This window comes from Scleropages formosus, unplaced genomic scaffold (genome assembly GCF_900964775.1).
Source record: "Scleropages formosus unplaced genomic scaffold, fSclFor1.1, whole genome shotgun sequence".
NCBI classification, from domain to species: domain Eukaryota; kingdom Metazoa; phylum Chordata; class Actinopteri; order Osteoglossiformes; family Osteoglossidae; genus Scleropages; species Scleropages formosus.
In genome coordinates this window covers 32,391-55,722 of record NW_021641060.1, presented here as the reverse complement: position 1 = coordinate 55,722, position 23,332 = coordinate 32,391, and the positions used below count along the sequence as shown (strand labels likewise).

Here is a 23,332-nt window from a genome sequence, read left to right as displayed (position 1 = left end):
TAAGGTTACTTGGTATCAGAGCTCGTCGGGCCAAAGGCCAGCGATCGACTTTGTAGTCGTTTCATCTGGCTTGAGGCCACGTGTTCTGGAAAACTCGGGTGAGTAATGGTTGGTGGTAATGATATTTGTTATCATCAGTCTGAGGTGTTAAAGAGCCGCTTCATTTCTATGTGTAATAAGGCCAGAGGGAAATGTCATAATCTAATAGTGTCTGGTCCTTTGCCCAAACTCTTCATGGGGGACATGGTGTACAGCAGACTGGTGTACTCCTTTAACAGGTGCTTGGAGACGTGGTGCCGCTCTAATCGCACATCGCTCGTTAGCAACGGGGACAATTTCTGGGAAAGGCCCAGGTTTTTCACACGTGATGGTGTACACCTCAACCGGAGGGGTTCGTTTGTTCTGTCCCAAAACTTAGCCTGCAAGCTGCAGGGCTGACTCAGCCATGGGTCATCTCCTTTAGCAGCTCTGCCTATTGATGGGTCTGTTACTCATTCTGGTCCCAGTGGTCATTTCTCATGCGATGGGGTTTCTTGTGCCTTGTCCAGTGAGGGCCTCAAAACTTCAAATGAAAGCGTTAAGTGCAGCCAAAGCATGCAAACCGTTATAAGGCCACGGCGTTTAACTAGACTCCGTGATAGGAGCGCTGGCAGCAGAAACCAAAAATACGTTGAAACAGACATTCTCAGCTTACCACCGAGGCAAAACTGTAATATAAAATGCTGTCTGTTAAATATTCGTTCACTGACGAGTGAAGCTGTTCCAGTAAACGACAATATTAAGTTACAAATCTGATCTGTTCTTTCTTACCGAAACCTGGCTCGGCGGGTCCGATGCGATTCTGCTAACAGAAGCTGCTCCGGACAGATATGATTATTTCCAGAAATGTCGTTCTGTACGTCGTGGAGGTGGAGTTGGCGCACTTTGCAATAGTAGATTACAAATAACACTGAGAAATCGTAATAATTTTACCTTGTCTGAAGTTCTAGAACATACCGTAACTTTATCATCGATTTAGTCACTACTCATGACAAAATTATCTTGATGGGTGATTTCAATGTTCATATAGGCGCGTCATCGGATACTCTCGCTAACAGTTTTAAGCCTCTCTTAAACTCTGTCGGCTTTACTCAAGTTGTTAACGGTCCTACTCGTTCCCGTAACCATACGCTCGATCTCGTCATAACCTACGGCATACATGTTCATCGTGTTAATGTTATTCCTTGAAACGAGACTATTTCTGATCATTTCCTATTAACCTTTGAGCTATATGTGCCGGTGCCGTCCGATCACAGTAAGACCGAAATCGTGCGGCATACTGACGAAAATACTACTGCTAAAATTGTTGATTACATTAGAAGCTCTCATTTTGGAATGAGCATAGATATTGATTAAAAGGCTTTTGATTATAATTCAGTGGTAGAATTCGCCCAAGGCTCTGCGGCTCCACCAAAAGCTAAACTTATTCGAACTGTAATAAACTCATCGCGGTTCAACGAATCAACTCGTGCAATAAAGTTAGAATGTCGTAAATTAGAGCGTAAATGGCATTCAACTAAAAGTTTATTACGTAGCCTGGTCCGATTGTCTAAAAAAAGTAGACATATGAAAAGGATTCGACATCTCAAAATGCCAGTAAAACAGAGGTACTTGTGGCTTGGTGGGTGGCGATGGCAAAACTCTCGACATAATCACGCCAGTCTTTACATGGCACTGGCACGAGGCGACGTGTGTATTGCTTCTCCTCGCAGACTTGTTAGTTTAGTGTGTATTCTTCTGTTTGTGTCACTGTTCTTCCAGCCAGTTTATTCTCTTATTACTTATGACCGCCAAACACTTCAGCAAATACGTGAAACGATGCGATTAGACGCAATTCTTAGTGTTAGAGAGCCGAACTCGCTACCTTCGCTCTGCCGCGAACAACATCATGACCGCGTCCCACCTGAGACGACACAGAAGACGCGATCTCGGAAACGGGGTCGCAGGGCCGGCGTACAGGTGTGAGCGAAACGCCGTGGGCTACGACCTCCGATGCCCAGCATTTTCCTGTCCAACGTTCAGTCTCTGGACAACAAATTGGACGATCTCAGAGGGTGACTTAAATTCTGAAGAGACTTACGGAACTGCTGTGTTTTCTGCTTTATGGAGACGTGGCTCACCGCCAGCACACTGGACCACGCGGTCCAGCCCGAGGGCTTCTCAACTTACCACGCAGAATCCAAACATTAACGGATTATGAACCACAAAGGCGGTCATTGACAGGTGCCGCTGCGTCTCTCCCGGACGAACGGAATGCGCTTTATGGCCGCTTCGAGTTCGAGAACACAGACCCCCCACTGCGCATCCCCACAGTACGTGATAACGCCAGTCTCACCGTCTCTGTGGCACAGGTGAGAAGAACTTTTAGCCGAGTCAACATCCGCAAAGCTGCTGGACCGGACGGAATTTCAGGGCGAGTTTTAAAAACGTGCAGTGAGCAACTGGCTACTGTCTTCACGGACATATTTAACACCTCCTTAAAAAGCTCAACTGTACCCACTTGTTTCAAAAACACCACCATCATCCCCGTTCCTAAGAAGAACAAAGTGAGCTGCCTTAATGACTATTGCCCAGTGTCACTGATCCCCATTGCAATGAAATGCTTTGAGAGGCTGGTGCTGTGACACATTAAGGACACCGTCCCAGACACTTTGGACCCACTGCAGTTTGTCTACCGCCACAACAGATCCACTGAAGACACGATATCACACACACTTCACACCATTCTGTCTCACCTGGATAATAAAAACTGCTATGCAAGGCTATTGTTTGTAGATTATAGCTCAGCATTTAACACTGTCATCCCAACCAAGCTGATCCAGAAACTACTAGGGCTGGGGTTGAGTGCTGCATTGTGCAATTGGATCCTGGATTTCCTCACCAACAGACCCCAGCGTGTGCGGATTGGCAGTCATACCTCCTCCCCACTGATCCTCAACACTGGCACTCCACAGAGAAGTGTCCTGAGCCCAGTGCTATACTCCCTGTTCACACATGACTGTGTGGCCATTCACAGCTCCAACACCATCATAAAGTTTGCTGACGATGTCCACCATAGTCCTCACCACTTTCAACAGGTGTGCTGTGGAGTCCATCCTCACAGGGTGTATTACATCCTGGGGTGGCAGCTGCTCCATACAGGACAAGAAAGCCAGGGTGCTGGAAAGGAGGCTCTGACCGACAGCTGAACCTCACATTGAAGAGGGGCAATGCGGGCTCCGTCCGGGCAGCGGAGCAGCTTTTTACTCTCTCGCCGATAACTGAGGGGGCACGGGAGTTTGCCAATCCAGTCTACACGTGTTCCGTGGACTTGGAGGAGGCCTACGGCCGCGTTCGCCGAGAAATTCCGCGGGAGGTGCTTCGGGAGTACGGGGTGCCGGGGCCACTGCTGCGGGCCAATCGGCCTTCGCAACACACCGAGCGAGAGCCGCGTCCGCACACTCGGCATCAAGTCAAGCCCGTTCAGCGTGGCTGTTGGACTCCGCCGAACTTGCGACTTGCCCCCGCTCCCGCTTGGGGTCTTCATGGGCAGCACATCAAAGCGCGGCCGAGGTCAGGAGGAGGGCATTCTGCGTGAGGGCCGGAAGGTGATGCCTCCGCTTTTTGCGGATGACGTCGTCTTTTCGGCGTTGTCACACGGAGGCCTCCAGCACGCGCTGGAACGGTGTGCAGCCGAGCATGACGCGGTCGGTATGAGGATTGGCACCTCCAAGTCCGAGTCCATGCCTCTCTCACGGAAAAGGATGGCAATGCCCCCCTTCAGGTGAGGGGAGAAAATTTGCCCCAGGTGGAGGAATTTCAGCGTCTTGGGGTCTTATTCAGGAGCGAGGGTGAGAAGGGAGCGCGAGCCCGACCGCAGAGCGGGAGCGGCGGCAGCAGTAACACGGTCCCCGTACCGGGCTGTAGTGGTGAACGGGGAGCTGAGCGGTAAGGCAAAGCTCTCTATTCACCGGTCGGCCGGCCTACGTCCCTACCCTCACCTGTTCTCATGAACTCTGGGTAATGGGCGAGAAGAATAAGATCACGGGTACAAGCGACTGAAATAACTCGTCCACGTTAAGAGGAGCCAGTTGAGGTGGTTCGGGAGTCCGCTAAGGGTGTCCTCTGGGCGCCTCCCCTTCGGGGCTATGCCGGACACGGCCGACTGGGACGAGAGCCCGGGGTCGGCCCAGGACCCGGCGGAGAGATTGCGTCTCACCGCTGTCCTGGGAGTGGCCGGGGATCCCCTGGCTTGAGCTGAAGGAACTTGCAAGGGACAGGCATGTCTACTCTCCCCTGCTCTCCATATTGCCACCACAACCCTAGAAAAACGAGCACACAAGGAAACGGGCAAATGCATCACACCACCGCAGGCTTAGCAGCGGCGTAGCAAAACACGTGGGGGGGGGACTCACGAGCTCAAACCCCAGTCTCCCACATGACAAGCGGGGACACTCGCCACTAAGTTAACGAGGAGGCGGCTGCAGGTAGCCCTTCTCTTTCTCGGTGCCACTCGAAAGCACTCCCTGGGAGCGCGTCAGCCTCTCCAAGCCACGTGACAAGTAGCACTCTGCTGAGTCAGGATGGCCGAGTGGTCTAAGGCGCTGCGTTGAGGTCGCAGTCTCCCCCTGGAGGCGTGGGTTCGAGTCCCACTCTTGACAGCTTTTCAGAGGGTCTTTGGCTACCTCATTTATTACGAAAAAGTACACAGGTCAAGTTATTTGTAATCTTGAGGTATGTTGGTATAATTTCATTTTGTTTTTTTTTAAAAATCACCCTACCACATGCGGAAAAAGACATTTCATCGCAGCAACCACTGCTGAATGCTCTTTTGTTGTGCATTTGGTGACAAAACCTTTGATTGACTGACTGACTGACTGACAACTGTGCTTAGGTGTTGGGGAAGGCCACGTTGCCTCCTGCACTGCCCGGAGGTCGGTGACTGGAGTCGTTCCGCTACGTGCGCCATCTTCTTTTGACCAGGCAACAGGCCGCAAGCACAACGGGGCATTGCGCGGGAGAGGAACGAGCCCCTGCCGAGGCAGCGTCACTGCGCCGTCTCTGTTGCAGAGTGGCCTGGTTGACTGGAGTGAAGGGGTGCGCTTCCTTCAGGAGTCCCAAAGACATTTGGTAAGAATCTCCAGCCAGGTACAAATGCTACGGACGATGCGGTTCTGGACAGCTTGTCCGAGGAAGGGGTACATGTCGCCGGGGCTCATTGGCCTCGGGGTACGATCCTTGCTTTAGGAGTGAGAGGTCCTTGCTTCAAATCCTGGGTGAGCCCTGTGGGCTCCCTGCCTGGCTGCTTCAGAGCTGAGCTGGGTGTGGGGAAGGCTCTGGCTGAAGGGGGAGGAGAGCCTGGCTGGAGCAAGCCTGCCCTCCCCTATGTTGGCTGTGCTCCGGTGGAGGGTGGAAGCAGAGCCTGCTCCATAGCCCCTTGGGTGTGAACCAGCAGCTCCCTCTGTGGTGGGGAAAACCTTTGAGCTGGATGGCCCAGTGGTGAGGTGGAGGGAGGAGCTCATGTGTGTCACTCTTCTGTGGGGTGGTGGCTCCCTCTGCTGAGGGAGAGTGTTACATCCTCAAAGCATGAAGCACTTTGCAACTGTCTCTATTCAGCAAATGCTGCAATGTAATGCAAGGCTGCTCCTTTGTGGTGAGTAGCAGAGGGATAAGGTGGTGAGGTGCATATGCTGTAGCTGTTTTTTCCTTGTGCTCTTCCTGAATTTGCACACTTAAGCTTGCTCGCACTTGTGACAGAGTGCAGGTGTGCCTGGCTAGCTCAGTGGGTAGAGCATGAGACTCTTCACCTTGGGGTGGTGGGTTTGAGCCCTTTGCTGGGTGGAAGGGAGGCTCCCTTCTACAGTGTGAACCCTGTGACTTTGCATGGGGAAAGCTTGGTTTCCCCACCCTGGGCAACTGGTGCCTTGTGAAATTTGCAGGGTTCCTTTGCAAGTGGGGGAACATGAGTTCTGCAGAGTTGCAAAAACCCATTGACTCCAGAGTTGGATGTGTGGTGAGGTCACCTCTGCTTGCAGGGAAATGAATGAATGAATGAATGAGCAGAGGGACCATGTTGCCTTGTAGTGTCTCTGCCCAGTGAGTGAGCCAAGGAAAATGTTATGTTTGGAAGATGCTGGGCTTAAAAATAAATAAATAGATCAATAAACAGACTGATAACATGCGGTGGCTTGAAAAGCAAAGTCGAGCAATCCCCTGGGTAGGGCTCGTTGGTCTAGGGGTATGATTCTCGCTGAGGGTGCGAGAGGTCCCGGGTTTGTGAGCCGCCTGCTGTTTTGCGCCCGCGCGGCTCGTTGCGGAGCGGTTAGCCCAAGCTCGCGTCACCCGTCGGCTGCCTGACACCCTGGACCCCCTGCACTTTCGCGTCTCGCCTGAACAGGCCTACGGAGGACCCCGTTGCCGCTGCCTCCTCGCGCCTGCACAAGAAAGGGTCATACGTGACGATGTGGGCTGCTGATTACAGCTCAGCGTTTGGTCTACAGTCCCTTGATCTCTCCCTGTCCCAATCCCCTGCTACTGACAAAGCGGGCAACTGTCTTGACCTTGTGTTTTCCCGCAACTGTGGCTGTCCCGTTCTCTCTGTCACGCCGCTGCATGTCTCTGACCACTTCTTCATTTCCTTTCAACCCTCCCTCACCACTAACTCTTCGTCACTTCCTGCACCCGTTGTCACCCTTCGCCGCAACTTAAAATCTCTCTCACCTTCCTGCTTTGCCTCTGCTACTCTGGCCGCTCTCCCTTCTGCTCCACAATTCTCAGATCTATCTACAGATGATGCCACTAACACTTCCCTCTCTGCCTTGTCTTCCACCCTTGACCCTCTCTGCCCTCTGTCTTCTAGACCAGCACGCCCCATTGCTACCCCGTGGCTGTCTGATAACGTTACGTGATAACAGGACCGAACTGCAGGCGGCAGAGCGAAGATGGCGTAAATCCAAAACTCCATCGGACCTGGATGCTTACCAGTCACTCTTAGCTGCTTTTCAGTCTGCTGTCTCTTCAGCTAAAACCTCCTTCTGCCACAACAAAATGCAGTCTGCATCCAAAAAAACCACACAGGCTCTTTGCCACCTTCTCATCCCTTCTGTGTCCCCCGCCACCTCCTCCTCCCTCTCCTCTCACTGCTGAAGACTTTGCTTTGTTTTTTAGAGACAAAGTCAAAGTGATCACTGATAAATTCTCACCATCAACCTGCCCGGTTCGCGCTGGACCTCCCTGCGAAGCTATCCTCTTCAGCTTCAAGCCGCTCTCCGAATCTGAAGTCGCTGACCTCCTGATATTGCGCAGCGCCACCACCTGCTCGCTTGATCCGATCCCGTCATCACTGCTTCAGAACATTTCCCCGCAACTCTCCTCCTTCATCTCTTCTATCATCAACTCCTCACTCTCCTCTGGCTGTTTCCCAGCTGCCTTCAAAACTGCTCTATCTAATTTCACCTCTGTTAAAAAAATCCTCCCTGGACCCCAACCTGGTTCAAAATTACAGACCGGTCTCTCTCCTCTCCTTCCTGTCCGAAACCCTTGAGCGGGCAGCCTGTGATCAACTCACCCGGAACCATCTCCTTCATGGTTATCAGTCTGGTTTCAAAGTTGGTCACTCCACTGAGACCGCCCTTCTGGCGGTATCTGACCCTCCCCAAGCTGCTAGAGCTGCCGCCCTCTCCTCGGTCCTCATCCTCCTCGATCTGTCTGCAGCATTCGACACGGTAAATCACCGGACTCTACTCTCCTCTCTGAACCAGCTTGGGATCAAAGGTGCGGCACTCAGATGGTTTGAGTCCTACCTCTCTGACAGATCCTATCAAGTGGTCTGGCGGAGCTCTCGTTCTTCTCCTCTGCCTCTCTCAACCGGTGTTCCGCAGGGCTCGGTATTGGATCCTCTTCTTTTCTCCATCTACACCTCCTCCCTCGGGTCCGGCCATAGCCTCCCATGGTTTCAAATACCACTGCTATGCTGATGATACCCAGCTCTTCCTCTCCTTTCCACCTGGTGCGTCAGACATCTCCGTACGCATTGCTGCCTGCCAGTCGGACATCTCTTCATGGATGTATGATCACCACCTCCAACTCAACCTCTCCAGAACAGAGATTCTTTACCTTCCAGCTGGCCTGCCCTCCTGTCACGACCTCTCGATCAAACTGGACAACTCACTCATTTCGCCTAGCTCCTTTGCTGAGAGTCTGGGAGTTACGACTGATGCGAGTCTGTCATTCTCTCAACATATTGAAGCCACAACCCGGTCCTGCAGATACATCCTGCATAACATTCGTAGGATCCGTCCCTACCTCACTACTGACTCCGCCCAACTACTTGTCCAGGCCATGGCGACTTCCCGTCTAGACTACTGCAAGTCTCTTCTGTGTGGCCTTCCGGCTAATGCCATCAAACCTCTGCAGCTTCTACAGAATGCTGCTGCACGAGTTGTGTTTGATTTGCCAAAGCGCTCCCATCTATCTCATCTACTCATCTCTCTGCACTGGCTTCCTATAGCTGCCCGTATCAAATTCAAAACCCTAGTTGCTGTGTACAAATGCATCAATAGAACTGCTCCCGGCTATTTACAGGACTTGATCAACCGCTACACCCCAGCCAGGCCCCTTCGCTCATCTACTTCTGCTCGCTTGGTGGTCCCGCGCACGAAAGGCGAAGCTCGGAGGTTCTCGGTTCTGGGTCCGTTGTGGTGGAATGACCTTCCCCTGTCACTCAGAACTGCAGAAACTCTGTTTTCAAGAAGGCTCTGAAAACCCACCTTTTCACATCCACTTTGCCCAAGATCTCTTCAGATCATCTGCGGCGTAACCGTTCTCGCATCGTAACTCCAGAAGCATCCCCAGATACAACCTTTATTCCGCCATTACTCTGGTATTGTGCTACTCATTTGTGTATCTTATAATATTTCATTTAAGAAAAGAAAAAAATGGTCTCGGTATCGGGATTTGTCTGTGTCTTATGCGCCTACTTGAACGATGAACCTCGGTGTAGCAAGTGGTAGGGAACAAACTAGGTTTGCTTGAGACTTTCATGTCTGCAGCTATGTCTCCTTCTCTCACACACTGTGGGAGGAGACCGCACACCCGTTCTGATCGACGGGGCAGCGGTGGAGAGGGTGGGCGGTTTTTAGTACCTGGGGCTCAACATCAGCGAGGACATATCCCGGTCCCAGCACCAGCGACACCGTGGCCAAAACGGCGCGGAAGCGCCTGTCCTTTCTCCGTAGGCCGAACAAGCTCGGCATGCCATCCCGGGTCCGGGCTAATTTCTACCTGGTGCCCAGTCGAGAGCATCCTGACCGGCTGCATCGCTGGCCGGTATGGGAGCTGCTCAGCCCAGCATTGTGAGGAACCGCAGAGGGTGGTGAAGTCGGCACAGCTCATCAGTGGCTCTGAGCTTCCAAACATCCAGGACATCTACGCAGCCAGATGCCTTAAGAAGGCCTGGGTTATCCTAACCCAGGGTTAGGGTTACGGTTAGCTTTAGTTTTCTGTTGTATGAATGGATGTCCCTGAGGAGTTCCCCCAAGTCTGGTCCATCTGGTGTGGGAATGAAAGTGAGCCTTCTTTCCAGAAGTTCTTTGTCAGGGTGAAAGTTTTGGGCAAGTTGACAGTGTTGGTGTGCTCTGTGTTTTCGTCGCACGTCTCCACCCTTAAAAGCTTAACTGGTCCAGCCAGTGTCCGATGGTCAAATGCGCTGTTCCTGTTGTCCACTGTGTTACGTTAAGATGGTTAACTTTAAATAGAAGTTTGTTGATCATCGGTAATGAACTCCCGTGTTGCTCAATGTGTCCGTTGATGGCGTCCAGTGTGTTCTGTTGCTCCCTGAGTAACATGTCTGAGTATTGTATCAGGGTCGTGTGTATGGAGGCATTCGGGAAAGTTTCCCTTGCCGCCCTCCACATGTGCTGTAATCGCTTGATAGCCGTCTTTGTACGCTTGTTGCAGACGGTCATGAAGTCCTGCAGCTAATATCCCCTGTTGTGTCTTGAGGTGTACGTTTGTTTTTTTCTAATATTTCAGCTATGTGAAAGAAGTTGGCCTCTGGGTAGCTGTCTACCAGAACCCCGTTCGACGTGGTGCCTGCGATTCTTCTTATATTTTCATCCCCTGTAATTACGGTCGGTTCCCTTACTTCTAATTCCCACTCTGCAATCTTCCTTTCCGTGGCCAAGTGTCGTGTAGGTGCCCGAAGTGCTACTGCAGTCTGTGGCACCAATTCCTCCTCCGAACTGACAGGGGGGCTCCGGCTCCTGTGCATGTTTCTTATGTTATCTGTTTGCTCCTGTTCCACACCCATTTCCGTCCTGAGTGTTGCACTGCCGTCTATGGCCTGTTCTGCTTTCAGTAAATTCTGTGTCCTTTCCACTATAGTCTGTCTGTTTCCCTCCCCGCTTGTCTGTTTTTCCACAACTCTTCTGCTCTCCGGAAGGGCCTCAACTATTGCTACCTCCTGGGACCTTACGCTGGTGCTGGTTCTTATAGGTCCCGTACGTCTCTGTCCCTTTCCTCCCGTTCCCTTGCCTGTTTCTTCCGTCTCCTTCCCTTTGTCATTCTGTTTATTTACGTCACTGTAGCCATTTTCTGTTTGTTTTGTTTTTCCTTTTGTCCCGCTCTGTCTGTCCTGTGGAGCCCTAGGTGGTGTCCTGCTTCCCTATGTACTTGTGCCATTCTTTTACCTGTCCTACCCATTCCTACTCTGTTCTGTTCTGTGTTTGCTACTTGTGCGTATGTCCGGCAGCTGTTTGGCGGCCCCAGACAGGTTACTGTTCTGACCCTGTCTTTTTCCTCTCTGTTTTCCGTTCATTTATTAAGACCCAGGATATGTTTCATTCTGATCAATGTTTCTTCTTTTAATTGGTGTCTGTACATACTTTTTGCCAACTTCACCACCACCTCCCATTCTACCTCACTGGCTAAGTCAGAAGTGGGCTTTTGTGTGTGTATTATGCCTTCATAATGGGCCTGGAGTATATACACGTTACTTTTCATCCAGGCCTCCTTGTTTTTTTTTTTTTTTTTTGTACTGTCTGTCACGTAATGTTGTTAGGGGATGAAGGTATAATAAATTGGGTTATTTGGAGCTAGGCATAGGGTTGCAGCAAGGGTTATAGTTGGATCTTATGTTTGGATTGGAGCTAGGGTTAGGGTTGGCGCTTAGGTTAGGGCTGGAACTAGGGTTACGGCTGGAGTGAGAATTAAGGTTGGAGCTAGGGTTAGGGCTGGAGTGTGAATTAAGGTTGGAGCTAGGGTTAGGGTTGGAGCTAGGCTTCGGGTTGCAGCAAGGGTTATGGATGGAGCTATGGTTATGGTTGGAGCTAGGGTAAGAGCTGGATCTATGGATAGGGCAGGAGCTACGGTTACGGTTAAGGTTGGGGCTAAGGTTTTGGCTGGAGCTGCGGTTAGAGCTTAGGTCAGGGTCTGAGCTAGGGTTAGGGCTGGATCTCAGCATAGAGCTTGGGTTAGGCTTGGAGCTAGGGTTATGGCTGGAGCTTGGGGTAGGGTTGGAGCTAGGGTTAGCGTTTGAGCTATGATTCGGGTTGGAGCAAGTCTTAGGCTTGGAGCTAGGGATAGGACTGCAGCTAGGGTTAGGGTAGGAGGAAGGCGAAGGGTTGGAGCTAGTTTTAGGGTTGGAACTATGGATAGAGCAGGAGCTATGGTTAAGGCTGGCGCTAGGGTTGGAGCTTTGGCTAGGGTTGGAGCTTTGGCTAGGGTTGGAGCTAGGGTTAGGGCTGGAGGTACACATAGAGCTTGGGTTACAGTGTGAGCCAGGGCGAAGGGTCAGAGCAAGTCTTTGGGTGTGAGCTTGGGCTAGGGTTGGAGCTAGGGTTAGGGTTAGGCTGAGGAGAGTTATGGACTTCGTTTACACAGTTGTATCTCGGTTACTCTGGCAACACGTGTTCTCTTCCAGGCTGTAACATGTCAGTTTTGTTTTCGGTGTGTTTGTGCATGGTGGAGTGATGCTGGTGAATGAAGCGTTGCTGGGAGGTGTGTAAAGGCGTTATGTATGTGTGTGTGTGTGTGTGTGTGTGTGTGTGTGTGTGTGTTTATGGAGTGTCCAGTTGTGGGAGTCGCATGTGTTGTCAGAGAATTTTTCTCGTTTTTTGTTTGCGGAGTAATGTCTCCCCCCTTGTGACTCTCGTGTGGAATTGCAGGTAGGTTGAAATTTCTGTGGTGGGTGTGCTGTGATGTGGTTGGGGTTTAAGTATCCAGAGCAGGTTTGTATTCTTGGATAGGGGTAGGCTGTGGATGGGAGATTTTTTAAGAAAAAAGAAAAATTGAGCGCGTATGAGTCGTGTGTGGGCTAGGGCTAGGGCTGGGGTTGGAGCTATGGTTAAGGTTAGATGTAGGGTTTGATTTGGAGCTAGGGTTAGGGCTAGAGCTTGGGTTAGGGTTGGAGCATGGGTTAGAGCTGGAAATATGGTAAAGGTTGGAGTTAGGTTTCGGGCTGGTGTTATGGTTAGGTGTGGAGCTAGAGCTCTCTTGTGTGAGCCTTTCACGGGCAGCAACTACAAGTAGGGCGCACGCGGCACTGGCGCTTGCTTACGGCCATACCACCCTGAATACGCCCAATCTCGGAAAGTAAGCAGGGTCGGGCCTGGTTAGTACTTGGAGGGGAGACCGCCCGAGAATACCGGGTGCTGTAAGCGTGAGTATTATCTGGAAACAGTCACTCTTCAATGTTTCATTTCTGTAGCAGGATTTCACTGGATATTAATTCTCCACCGTGATCCAAATAGGTGATTGCATCACAAATGGCCGCCTCGGTGTTGAGCTCCACAGCTGTTTTACTGTTTTTGTTAGTTTGTCCTGTCTTTAGTCATATTCCTACAATCAGTTTTACCAGGGAAGAACTGCTGAACATTCAGCAGTACACACCACCCAATATTTTACCAGTTTTTGATTTTTGATTATTCTGACATTTCACTGGACATTGTAGTTGGGGGTGGAGGGTGCAGTGGCGCAGTGGGTTGGACTGGGTCCTGCTCTCCAGTGGGTCTGGGGTTCGAGTCCCCCTTGGGGTGCCTTGCGATGGACTGGTGTCCTGTCCTGGGTGTGTCCCCTCCCCCTCTGGCCCTACGCCCTGTGTTACCGGGTAGGCTCCGGTTCCCTGCAACCCTGTATGGGACAAGCAAAGATAATAAACAGTGCAGTTCTGCAACCATTACTAATGATGAACTTATGTTGTTTTTCAATAAGAAATTAGAGAATATCCACGAATCCATAGTGCCCTCTAGTTCGCTCTTAGCCAGCATAAGCTCTTCTGGGTATGATAACATTAGTTGTCCGCACCGTCTCGGTAGCTTCGACGTAATAACCGTTGAGGAAACTACCGTGCCAGTTCGCTCTGTGAAAGGTACTACCTGTCCTTTAGACCCAGTCCCCACTAGAATGTGAGGACCATGTACGAAGCTGGAAAGGCGGCACAGGTGGCCGCAGAAATGAGGGCCTACAGACTTGCCATCTTGGGAATCAGCGAGTCACGGTGGACTGGCTCAGGCCAGAAGAGGCTATCATCGGGAGAAATGCTGCTGTTTTCAGGACACGGGGAAGACAACGCCCCCCCACACCCAAGGTGTGGCTCTGATGTTAAACAAGACAGCCCAGAGAGCTCTCACCGGATGGGAGGCCCATGGACCACGCATCATCATAGCAACCTTTCGAGGCCGGCCAAAAAACACATGGCGACGCCACCTGGATGCAGAAGCCAAGAGGATGGGCCACACCTGGGGAAAACTGGAAAAACTGGCCCAGGACAGAGATGCCTGGAGAGCCCCTGTTGACGGCCTATGCCCCAAGAGGGGTAGTAGGCATAAGTAAGAAAGTAAGTGCCGGACTCCAGTGCCGCAGACCATGGCATCCTACTGAGTAGACTTGAAAACCCGGTTGGCCTAAGAGGCCCCCTTCTGAAGCGGTTTGACTCGTATTTAGCCAACCGTGAGCAATTTTGTACTAAAATCTGTTGACTGCACCCCCTTCATCTCAACTATGGTTCAAGTATGGTGTGCCGCAGGGCTCTGTGTTGGGGCCATTACTGTTCTCACTCTATATGTTACCACTGGGTGACATTATTCGCAAGCACAATATGAATTTCCGTTCGTATGCCGCTGGCACACAGCTATATGTATCGTTTGAACCTGATGATCCATCACGTGTGGTGTCTTCAGCTAATTGTTTTACCAGTATAAAATTACGGATGTGTTAAAAAAAAAAAAAAAAAAAAAATCTACATCTCTAAATGCCAGTAAAACAGAGGTACTTGCGGTGGGAGGCGATGGCAAAACTCTCGACATAATCACGCCAGTCTTTTACAACAAATGCTATTAGCTTCAAGCGTACGGATTGTGTCGAGGATTTGGGAAGCTGTCATTTGAATCTCATGTAAGTGCTTTGACTAAGTCGTGCTTCCTTCAGTTAAGAAACATAGCTAAGTTACGGCGATTCCTATGCAGCTGTGATGCTGAGAAACTGGTTCGTGCTTCTGTTTCAAGCAGGCTGGACTACTGTAATGCTTTATTATCGAGCTGTCCATACGATACTGTATCCAGGCTACAGTCGGTACAAAATGCTGCTGCAAGAGCTGTCGCTAGAACTAGGCAGTACGACCGTATGACACCGCTACTTAAATCGTTACGTTGGCCCCGGTCGCATTTAGACTTAATTATAAAATCCTACTTTTGACCTGTATGGCAATACATGGCATTGCTCCTGCATACCTTTGTGAGATTATTGATTCTCATATCCCAGGATGATACCTTTGTTCACTGGATGCAGGTTACCTTAAAGTGCTTGTGATCAATAAGACCTCAGTAGGAGGTCGTGCCTTTCGCTACTGAGCGCCTGAACCGTGGAATACTTTGCCAGTTACCGTCAGAAATGCCCCGTCTGTTTCTGCCTTCAAATCTAGACTAAAGACTTCTTACACGTTCACTCAGGCATTCCACCTCGAAATATAATTCCGCTTGCCTGTGTTTGTTTTGACCACCTTCATACAAATGCATATGTAGCACACCGAGGCGGCCGGGGAAGGGGGCGGAGATGGGGACGAGGCAGTCGCAGCTGGGGTTGATTGCACTCCCTATTTCTTCACCTGTGCCCAGCAGTGAGTGAGAGAGACGGAGGAGGAGAGCGGATCCACGCAGACGAGCATGAGCGCGAATTCGAACCCGAGCCCGGAGGCGATGCCGCCCGGACCGACCCAAGGGCCCTCGCCCCCCTGATCGGCACGAAGCCCATCCTGCCAGTTTCCTCCTACCCCCCCTTTTCCATCCCCTTCCTTCTCCCTGATCCGTGACTGAACAAAACCCCTTCGCAGACGGGCACCGCGTCCGTGGTCACCTGCCTCGTCTGTTGCGGTCGTGCCGAAACCCGGGAGCCGGCGAGACGGACAGAGACCAGCTGGAGCGCATTCTCCAATGGATGCAGCTGCAGCAGCAGGAGTCGCTGGACGCGATCGTAGCGGTCCGGCTCGCAGAGCGCCGGGCCCTGGTGGAAGCCCTGGCCACCCTCGTGGACCGCCCGATCCATATCCTTATCCATAACCCTAACCCTAACCCTATCCGAATCACTTTCCTAGAACAAACGGTCACTTTGCGGCTATCCCTGTCCCTGTCACTGTTTTCAACCCAACCTCAAACCCGAAACCTGTCCCTAACCCTACACCTATCCCTATCCCTTTCCTCAACCCTCTCTCTGACCCTAAGCCCCCCATCCTTATTCCTATTCCCATTCCTATCCTTATCGCCATATCAGAGTCTAGTTCCGTGGTGGAAGTCGCTGAGGTAGTTGGAAAGCTCCACAGTGGCAAAGCAGCGGGGTGGGGCGGACGAGATTTTCCCGGAACTGCTTAGGGCCCTGGATGTTGTGGGGCCTGTCATGGCTGACACGCCCGTGCAATGTTGCACGGACCTCGGGGACGGTGCCTTTGGATTGGCAAACTGGGCTGGCGGTCGCCGTCTCTCAGAAAGGGCACGGGAGAGCGTGTTCCGGCTATCGGGGTATCGCACTTCTCGGCCTCCCGGGGAAAGTCTATGCCAGTGTGCTGGAAAGGAGGCTCCGGCCGACAGCTGAACCTCACGTTGAAGAGGGGCAATGCGGGCTCCGTCCGGGCCGTGGAGCAGCGGAGCAGCTTTTTACCCTCTCGCCGATAACTGAGGGGGCACGGGAGTTCGCTAATCCAGTCTACACGTGTTGCGTGCACTTGGAGGAGGCCTACGGCCGCGTTCGCCGAGAAATTCCGCGCGAGGCAGTTCGGGAGTACGGGGTGCCGGGGCCACTGCTGAGGGTCAATCGGCCTTCGCAACACACCGAGCGAGAGCCGCGTCCGCACACTCGGCATCAAGTCAAGCCCGTTCAGCGTGGCTGTTGGACTCCGCCGAGCTTGCGCCTTGCCCCCCGCACCCGCTTGTGGTCTTCATGGGCAGCACATCAAGGCGCGGCCGAGGTCAGGAGGAGGGCATTCTGCGTGAGGGCCGGAAGGTGCTCTGGTACCAAGTACACTTATGAGCATCCTTGCGTTCGAACATGGTGTTTGTTATGGACAAGCCACGACTAGCACAGAAGTCCAATAACATTTCACCATTCGGGTTCAGATTGGGCAAGCCGTTCTTCCCAATCACCCTCCCCCGCCAGATTTTCCAGTCCTTGCCAACGTGAGCGTTGAAGTCCCCCGGTAGGACTATGGAGTGTGTAGGTGGGGTCCTGTCCAGAACCCCACCCACCTTCTCCAAGAAGGCCGAATACTCTGAGCTGCTGTTTGGTGCATTAGTGAGCACACAACAGTCAAAGTCTTCCTCTCTGCGACCCTAAGTCGCATTGAGGCGACCCTCTCGCCCACCGGGGCAAACTCCAACTGTATGGCAGCCAGCCGGGGGCTTGTGAGTGTCCCCACGCCCGCCCGGCGCCTCTCGCCTCATGCAACTCCTGAGTAGGAGAGGAACCACCCCTTATCGAGGAGTTTGGTTCCAGAGCCAACACTGTGAGTGGAGGTGAGCCCAACTATATCCAGTTGGTATTTCTCAACCTCCCGCACCAGTTCCGGCTCCTTCCCCCCAAGCGAGGTGACATTCCACGTACCAAGAGCCAGTTTCCGTCGCGAGGGGCTACGACGCCATGCGCCACCCCGCTCCCTCCTGCTCCCTCCTGCCGCCTCCCGCTGCCAGGTATACATTGCACCGGACCCCCATGCCGGACCTTGCAGGTGGTCCCCCCACGATGCCTTTTTGGGCTGAGCCCGGCCGGGGTACGTGGGCTGCCCGGCCACCAGGCGCTCGCCTAGGAACACTACCCCCAGGCCTGGCTCCAGGTGTAGGTCCCGGTGACGCTATTCCGGGCAGGGTAAACGATCTCGTGTTTACCTTTTCCATGGAGGTTTTTGGATCGTGTTAGTCTGGATCTTCACTCCAGACCTGTTCGCCTTGGGAAACCCTACGAGGAGCATAGTGTTCCTGACGATGTAGGTCTGGAGTTCCCTAGATCACACGAGCCCTTCCACCACGCCAAGCGCCCACTTATACTAAGGGCCTGGGTAGCTCAGTTGGTAGAGCATCAGACTTTTAATCTGAGAGTCCAGGGTTCAAGTCCCTGTCCAGGCGTAATGTTCAGTGTTCATCTGAGACTCTGTAAAGTCGGAAGTATGTATGCAGTAGTGTCACCTTTGAGTAATAATGTAAGTTCTGATGTGTAAGGAGCAGCTGTACACTCTCTAACTCAACAGCAGTGAGGAGTTTTGTTATTTTTTTAAATTAGAATTTTATTGTTGATTAACTTATTTATTTTATTTTCCCCTCTGTTTTGTTTCGCACCCGAGGAACCGCTCTCTCTTACCCCTCACTTTTTCAGGCTCCAGTGAGGGCTGCCACCTGGAAGCGCAATTATTCTCTGGGAACAGTCACTCTTCAATGTTTCATTTCTGTAGCAGGATTGCACTGGATTTTAATTCTCCCCCGTGTTTAACACTTTTGTGACTCCAGGTGTTTATTCAGAACAGTTTATTCTTCTCTTGAGTCTCTTTTTGTCCCGTTTGGTGCGTGATTTTAATGTGTGACATCGATCGCGTATACTGAAAGTCATGACTGCTTTTCGTTGGACTCTCGTGAGCATTTCACAAGAGAGAGGCAAAAGTGCGCTCCGCTTTGTGCGGCCAAAGCCCAAGCAGGCGTCGCATGCTCGAGCGTTCTTTGCGTGAGCCTTTCACGGGTAGCAGCAACAAGTAAGGCATCGGTGGCACACCTACTCGTTTGCAGCTCTACCGCCCTGACTACGTCCCGTCTCGAAAGCTAAATAAGGTGGGGCCTGTTATGTACTTGGGTGGGAGACCGCCTGGGAATACCAGGTGTTGTGAACTTTTTTTTTTTTTTAAATATAATTTTACTATTGATTTACTATGTGGTGGCGCAGTGGGTTAGGCCGGGACCTGCTCTGCGGTGGGTCTGGGGTTCAAGTCCCGCTTGGAGTGCCTGGTGACAGAATGACGTCCTGTCCTGGGTGCGTCCCCTTCCCCTCTGGCCTTGCTCCCTGTGTTATCGGGTAGGCTCTGGTTCCCTGCAACCCCGTATGGGGCAAGGGGTTTTGAAACTGTGAAATGTTTTTTTTTTTTTTTTAAAAGAAGAAAAAAAAAAAAAAACAACTTACAACACCCGGTATTCCCAGGCGGTCTTCCATCCAAGTACTAACCAGGCCTGATCTTGCTTAGCTTCCGAGAACAGACAACTTATTAACTGTCTATTTCTGGAATTTTCCACTTAGCGTTTTTTGGACCACAGTTAACCGCAGGTAACTGGAAACCGCTGTGTTGTTTCTTTGTGGTCAACGAACACAGAGCAGAGCGTCCAGAGCCAGGCAAAGCGTCCAGAGCCAGGCAGAGCGTGGAGTCACACACCAGTTGCTGAGACGGCGTCTTTGGAAAGAATGGAATCCCTGTTCAACGCAAGTTCTATTCTGAATGTATTGTCTGACGGCACACCTGTGTGTTATGTAACATGTTTTGTTTGGTTGCACCTGCTGACATTTTAGAAACAGTTCATTTGCTTGAAATGCGTAACAAATAATGACTTGGTGCGGAAAGTCCGCGATTTAGAAGAGCGCATTAAGAATTTGATTTCTATACGAGAAACGGAGAGTTGGTTGGACTCGGTGTGTCCCGATGCCTCCGTAGTGTCGAACTCGGCGTCGACCCTTACAGGCCCCAGTACAGCTAATGAGAAGCCGGGTACCCCGGAGCGCTCTCACGGCGACTGGGTCACGGTTCAGAGTAAGAAGTCGAATAAAGCGAAGCCGAAGCTACGGGTTCCTGGTTTGGGTTCTCCCGTCCAAACCCAAAATAGATTTTCGGCTCTAAGCAGTTCACCTAATAATAATAATAATAATAATAATAATAATAATAATAATGTGCTCATTTTGGGATATTCGGCTGTCGGAAATGTTAAGGTCCGGGGGCCTGGGAATCGAAATGTAAATGTAAAGGTAAAGTGTTTCTCACGCACACGTGTGTCCGACGTGAAGGCTCGTGTCAGTTCTCTGGCCGATAATGCCGTGTCGACTATGATGGTGCATGTTGGTGGTAATGATATTCGTCATCAGCAGTCTGAGGTGTTAAAGAGCCGATTTATTTCTATGTGTAACAAGGCCAGAAGGAAATGTCGTAATCTAATAGTGTCTGGTCCTTTACCTAGACTCTTCATGGGGGACATGGTGTACAGTAGATTGGTGTCTCTTAACAGGTGGTTAGAGACGTGGTGCCGCTCCGATCGTATATCATTTGTTAATAACTAGGATGGTTTCTGGGAATGGCCCAGGTTTTTCACGCGTGATGGTGTACACCTCAGCTGGAGGGGTTCATTTATTCTGTCCCAGAACTTGGCCTGCAAGTTGGGAAAGAACAATCAGAAGCCCTTTCTAAACTCTGTAGCAATTAAAGACAGTAACTGTCAAGTTAATCTTCCAAAACTTCAACGTGGTTCTATGATTGAGTGCTAATAATGCTGGCTCGTGAACCAGGTCCCTCTGTGAGACTTCTGCGTCAACAATGCGGACGGCCCACTTCTTTAAGAGACCCTTACGCAACATTCTGCACGCAGAAGAAACGAGTTTATCTGTTCTTCCAGATGTTGCACTGCAAGATTCACAGCCTTCTGATAATCAGAGAGAACAAGAAAAATGTAGTTTTGCAGCCTTGTATGGCAAAGGCATTTGGACAGAAGGGTCTAATTCCTAAATCTTAAAGGAGAACAACATGACCACTCCAGTGGTATGTTGACCGAAATCCATAACACAATGGCTGGGGTCAGAAAAAAAGACTCCAGAGACTGGAAATGGAGCAATGAAAGACACCTACCTGCATGGCGGTTCCGAAGGCATGACCAAAGTCAATTCCGATCATTCCTCCTGTCTCCATGTTGATCAAGAAGTTGGACAAATGGCGGTCTCCGATGCCTAAGAGCCAGTGACTAACACACGAGGGCATGTGACGCCGTGAAGTGGGACCTCAAGAAAAGGAAGGCCTCTGGTGATGTGCTCATCTTGACGAAAGTTCTCCTGAACAATGGAGACACTCAAATCAATGGTCAGAGGCTTGCGGATCATTCCGGTAAAGCCCGACTTCTCTTGTGTCTAGAGCTGTGACAGTCTGCCTTGGGTTGGTAAACAGAGTTGGGTTTGGCAAATTGGTGGAAGACCAGAAAAAAGAAAAAATGTTTCTGTGAGTGGTTCTGTTTGGCCAGTAAGGAATGTGAAGTACAGTGACAGTGGGAACCATCAACTGAATCATATGTAAAACCACGGTTCTGCATTTCTTCTGATCAACATCACCTCATCATCCTTTGTATTTAGAATGACTTAAAATTCTTACCCTCATCCCCTAAACCAATCGTTATCTGTGCTGGTCCAGTGAATGTACTTAACTGATGTGAAGCTCTTAAAAAGAGAAAAAAAAAGTACGTACCCACACTGTATTTCTGCAACTTAGTTTCTGTTGTTACTGGGATAATGTTGAATGCTCGCCTTAGAAGATCCTCTGGTACAAGATTCTCTGTTTTCCTGAAATTGGCTACAGTCTCATCTCGTTTGGCTTTCCTTTGAGATATAAGATCATTCAATGAGAATCAAAACCATAGTAAAATGAAGAGAAACGCCAAAGATCCTGCCAAGGATACACAGCTATACTAATACATTTTACAATACTGGCACAAGTTTAATGAAGTCATTTAAAATTCTGAATGAGACTTTTTAAAAATATTATTTAAGTCTTTTTTTGTTCATCTTTATCAAGAGTGCTAAAAATTGGAAGTTATATGTCACGTTTAAGTTCAGGCTCACAAACAGAAAAATTAACAGAAAAATAGTTCTAAAGTGAGGCAGATGACTGAAGGGCTTTGCTGTAGCCATACGTATACTCTACATATATATATATATATATATATATATATAAAGCAATACTAATGCAACAGTATTTGCTTATAAGGTTCCAGATAGCACAGCGACCCTACAGTCTTCCCAGCCACATTGTCCAGCGAGGTCTCAAAGGCGTCCGCAGTAATGCGGTCATTGTACCAGTCTGTTGTGGTGAAGAAGGAGCTGAGTCGTAAGGCGAAGCTCTCAATTTGCCGGTCGATCTACGTTCCTACCCTCACCTATGGTCATGAACTTTGGATGATGACCGAAAGAATGAGATCGTGCATACAAGTGGCAGAAATGAGTTTCCTCCGCGGAGTGGCTGGGCGCACCCTTAGGGATAGGATGAGGAGCTCTGTCACCCGGGAGGAGCTCGGAGTAGAGCCGCTGCTCCTCCGCATCGAGATGAGCCAGTTGAGGTGGCTCGGGCACCTGTTCCGGATGCCTCCTGGGGAGGTGTTCCGGGCATGTCCCACTGGGAGGAGGCCTCGGTCAAGAGGCAGCAGCACTCACCGCGATGCTACCAAGTGTCTCCGTGGGCTTTACAAGGCAAACAGTTAAGGCAGTCAAGATGACATTAACCACTTTTTTTAGTGTGTTTCCCTTCCTGGTGGACACAGGGGTGACGAGATCCACTCTTAGAAGACAGGAGATGCCGTGGTTCCTGCAAATGGAAACCGGATCTGCCTCATGGGAGCATCAGGAATAACACAAAGCCTCAAAAAAACAGACCCACTGCGCGTGGGAGTGACAGAAGACATTGCTGTGACTAACCGTTCGGTTCTCCTTAGTAACCGCTGTCCGGTGAAGCTGCTGGGCCGCGACCTGCTTGCGAAGCTCGGGGCAACTGTCACCGTGACCGAAGAAGGTGGCAACATCGCATCTCCAGTATTGGGACTGTTGTCTCTGCAGGTGTTATCGCAGTACACCGCTTGGCTGCTGGATGATGACGCGCTGCGGTGAGGTAAGGGTGCCTCCCAACTTGACACAGCCCACACGGTTGCACTGCACAGCACGCTTCTTTGCCAAAGAAACCGTAGAGTATCGACAAGAGTCGCATGAGTTTCCGGCAAACAAACTTGAGGAAGAGAGAATCATTATGTCGGATTTGTTCCTGACAAAGTGCCCCGCTGCAGCCTCTTTCGTTCTGATCCCGGCCCAAAGTAGGTGGTACAAATGGGATTGAGTTCCGCATATATCACTGGGGAAGACAGGAAACTCAGAATGGAAAGATTTGGGCATTTAAGGTTGAAGGCATCGACTCACCTGTAAACACCATAGCAGTGTGGTACCGGAATAATCTCCTGTTACAAGATGACAACGAGGGGGACCATATGCAACCATGTCGTGTGAACGTTTGGTGTGAGAAATTGTTCGTTCAAGTGTGGTGTGAAAATATGTTCAAGTAGTCAATATTTTCAAGTGCTTAATATGTTCTAAAGTGATGTAAGAGTTAAGACGTTCAGAAAATATATGCTGTCCGTTTAACGCAGTGGAGAAACGTTGATAGGGAAAACAAAACACAAAGAAATTTGAACCTTTAGTTGCGTCCCGGCAGACTTCTAAAACAGGGACAAACTGTTTGGAGGGACGTAGAAGACCGGCAAATAGAAAGCTTTGCCTTACGGCTCACCTCCCCCGTTCACCACCACAGTCCAGTACAGCAACCGCTCCCACCTCACTTGTGAATAAGACTCCAAGATGCTTAAACTCCTCCACCTGGAGCAAATTTTCTCCCCTCACCTGAATGAGGGGGGCAACACAACCTTTTTCCATGAGAGAAGCATGGATTCAAACTGAAAGGTGCTGATCCTCATACCAATCACATCCATATCAACTCCATAACCTTTTTCACTTGTTGTTGTTTTCCCCCCTCCACCAGACACAGAGGAGACTACTACCAACACATCCTTTC

At 50.6% G+C, this 23,332-nt stretch overlaps 2 non-coding genes and 1 pseudogene across 2 annotated transcripts; all 3 read left to right on the top strand.

Moving 5' to 3' along the window:
• The first annotated feature begins 4,595 nt into the window (after positions 1-4,595).
• Positions 4,596-4,679, top strand: trnal-gag (transfer RNA leucine (anticodon GAG)). Its single transcript has one exon. It is a non-coding gene; the product is annotated as a tRNA-Leu (tRNA).
• Positions 4,680-12,568: 7,889 nt separating this feature from the next.
• Positions 12,569-12,677, top strand: LOC114909831 (uncharacterized; annotated as a pseudogene).
• Positions 12,678-17,548: 4,871 nt separating this feature from the next.
• trnak-uuu (transfer RNA lysine (anticodon UUU)) lies at positions 17,549-17,621 on the top strand. Its single transcript has one exon. It is a non-coding gene; the product is annotated as a tRNA-Lys (tRNA).
• Positions 17,622-23,332: the final 5,711 nt, after the last annotated feature.